The sequence below is a fragment of the Gossypium arboreum genome, chromosome 3 (assembly GCF_025698485.1).
Source record: "Gossypium arboreum isolate Shixiya-1 chromosome 3, ASM2569848v2, whole genome shotgun sequence".
NCBI lineage: Eukaryota > Viridiplantae > Streptophyta > Magnoliopsida > Malvales > Malvaceae > Gossypium > Gossypium arboreum.
In genome coordinates this window covers 125018016-125021130 of record NC_069072.1, presented here as the reverse complement: position 1 = coordinate 125021130, position 3115 = coordinate 125018016, and the positions used below count along the sequence as shown (strand labels likewise).

The window sequence follows — 3115 nt, the reverse complement described above, 5'->3', positions numbered from 1 at the left end:
ACGATTAATTATAAATATTTAAAACTTGTCATGAATATCACGTATCAAGTTTTTGGCGCCGTTACTGGGGATCTAAGATATTAGGAACACTCGATTTTTATTCCTTTAGCCATTTGACTTTATTTGCAATTTAAATTTTTATTTTCTTTTCTAATTTTTCTTTTATTCGTTCCTAGCAGGTTTTTATAGTGTATGACTAGACCATTACTGTTTGATAGTGAGATCGATCGTATAGTTCGCAGAAACTGAAGAGAAATAAGGCAAGGCTTACGATCACAGAGGAAGAGCAAGAGAACGATATTTCAACCACAATTGAGGAGATGACGAAAAACCAAGAAAATCTGCTACCTCCTGCGATTGCTGCTAATCAGAATCCTGCTCCACATACTATGTATGATTATGCTAAACCTTCTTTAATAGGAACTGAATCGAGCATAGTTAGGCCTGTTGTTGCTGCAAATAATTTTGAACTAAAACCTAACACTATTCAAATGATCCAATAGTTTGTTCAGTTTGATGGTTTGCAGGATGAGGATCCCAAAGCTAACTTGGCAAATTTCTTGGAGTTTTGCGACACTTTTAAAATCAATGGCATTTCTAATGATGCCATTTGCCTTCGGTTGTTTCCCTTTTCATTGAGGAATAAGGCTAAACAGTGGTTGAACTCATTACCACGAGGGTCAATCACTACTTGGGAACAAATGACAGAAAATTTTTTATTAAAATATTTTCCGCTGGCTAAAACAGCCAAATTATGTAATGATATCTCCTCTTTTGTGCAGATGGATTTAAAAACACTCTATGATGCATGGGAGAGATACAAGGACCTTTTACGAAGATGCCCTCACCATGGGTTACCACTCTGGCTACAGGTTCAAACATTTCACAATGGACTGAATCCTTCGACTTGATAGATGATTGACGCAGCCGCTGGTGGAACTATCAATAATAAGACACCTGAGGATGCTTATGAATTTATAGAAGAGATGTCACTGAATAATTATCAGTGGCAAGTTATAAGGACAAAACTAACGAAAACAGTTGGCATTTTTAACGTTCACCCAGTAATGCAGTGCGAAGCAAATGAAGGTGGATCCAGTAATTCAGAATACCCACCCTATGGCCATAACATAGAGAACGAGCAGTTAAATTACATGGGTAATAATCATCGATCTCAAAATAATCCTTATAGTAATACACAATGTAGGTTGGAGGAACCACCCAAATTTCTCATGGGGAGGCCAAGGGAATCAGAGACCACCACCTCTAGGCTTCCAACAACTACCCTACCAACAAGAGAAAAAGCCGAACCTTGAGGAGATGCTAACAAAATTCATCTCGGTGTTAGAAACTGATTTTTAGAATACCGCGACAGCACTTAAGAACCAACAAGCATCAATCCAAGGGTTCGATAGAGAGGTCAGCTCGCTAAATTGATATCTGAATGACCACAAGGTAGCCTGTCGAGTAACACTAAATTGAATGCAATTACCATTCAAGATAAAGAAGGGTAGTTGCACCTAAACCAGAACTGAGGCAAGAAATTATGGTAAGTAAAGGTAAAGGTGAGGTGGACCACAATGACCAGAAATCGGTAAGTAAAGAGTACAAACCTCGTATGCCATACCCCAACGTGACAAGGAAAGACCGCACAGACGAACAATTCGGTAAATTCCTTAAATTATTAAATAAGTTACATATTAACTTACCGTTTAATGAAGCTCTTTCGCAGATGCCAAACGCAGTCAAATTCCTAAAGGAGCTTTTAACGAATAAGCGGAAGTTAGATGAGGCGTCACATGTGGAGCTAAATGCTGTTTGCTCAGCCATACTACAGAATAAGTTGGCCAACAAATTAAAAGATCCAGGGAGTTTTACGATTCCCTGTTTAATTGGTAGCCTAGATGTTAATAATGCTTTGGCTGATTTAGGGGCTAGTATCAATGTCATGCCTTACAAAATGTTTAAGTAACTAGGTCTTGGGAAACCCAAACAAACTAGGATGAGTATTCAAGTAGCCGATAAAACAATCTTATTTCCTAGGGGGATTATTGAAGATGTACTCGTTAAACTTGAAAAATTTATATTTCCTGTTGATTTCATTGGTTTAGACATAGAGGAGGAGAGTAACGTTCCTTTAATTTTAGGGAGGCCCTTTTTAGCAACTGTTACAAAAATAATTGACGTTGTCACAGGTGAACTCACATTTCGTGTGGGAGACGAAATAATCATCCTTTAAGCTCGTAATTCGAGTAACACATCGAAAATTGAAGGTGGTGGTATAAATTATCCTACTAAAACTGACCATGTGGTGCAACGTACTTTGCAGGAAATGGGTTCGAAGAACATACATGAGCCATGTTCAAGCAACAACAAAGGACCTATCTATGAATAACGAGTGCTACGAATTGAGGAACTAGATGAATGGCGGACACGTAAACCAAAAACACATGACAAACCAAAACCACGCGATGACAAGCTAAAATTTTCCCCAAATCAACTTAAAGTCGGAGACAAAGTGCTATTAGACGCAGTAGACCCTCGTATTACCACTTCTAAACTGAATGAAGAAATCCTTCTTGCGGTACTTAGCATTTTTCTATACGATACAGTCGAGGTAATTCATCCCAAATTCGGCACGTTCAAGGTAAATAGTACTCGTCTTAAACCTTATGTTTATAAAACTGATAGTAGGGATGAGGAGTGTAAACTCCTCGAACCACCATGATCACGTAACAAGAGAGGTAAGTCAAGCTTAAACTATAAATAAGCGCTTTTCGGGAGGCAACCCGAGCACTAACGATGTTAACCTCTTTAAAATTTTAGTTTTTAACATCTAATCACTAACTAAGTCATTGAAACATAGGTTATCTAATCCACACGGCCAGACACACGGGTGTGCCTTAGGCCGTGCTAACACCAAGGGAGGAGATACGACCGTGGAATACGGCTGTGTAAAAATAGGGCAAAATTTTTCCCAACACGGATGCGATAAGTTGCTACGGCCGTGCGACATGGCCGTGGGCGAAACTGCCAAAACAACACGGGCGTGCGACACACCCACGTCTTGAGTTGAACCTGAGAATTTAGCACGAGCGTATGACACGCCCGTGCC

At 39.4% G+C, this 3115-nt stretch overlaps 1 non-coding gene across 1 annotated transcript; it reads right to left on the bottom strand.

The window, feature by feature from the left end:
- Window positions 1-749: 749 nt before the first annotated feature.
- On the bottom strand, window positions 750-856 carry LOC128291331 (small nucleolar RNA R71). The gene has a single exon (XR_008281107.1). It is a non-coding gene; the product is annotated as a small nucleolar RNA R71 (small nucleolar RNA).
- Window positions 857-3115: the final 2259 nt, after the last annotated feature.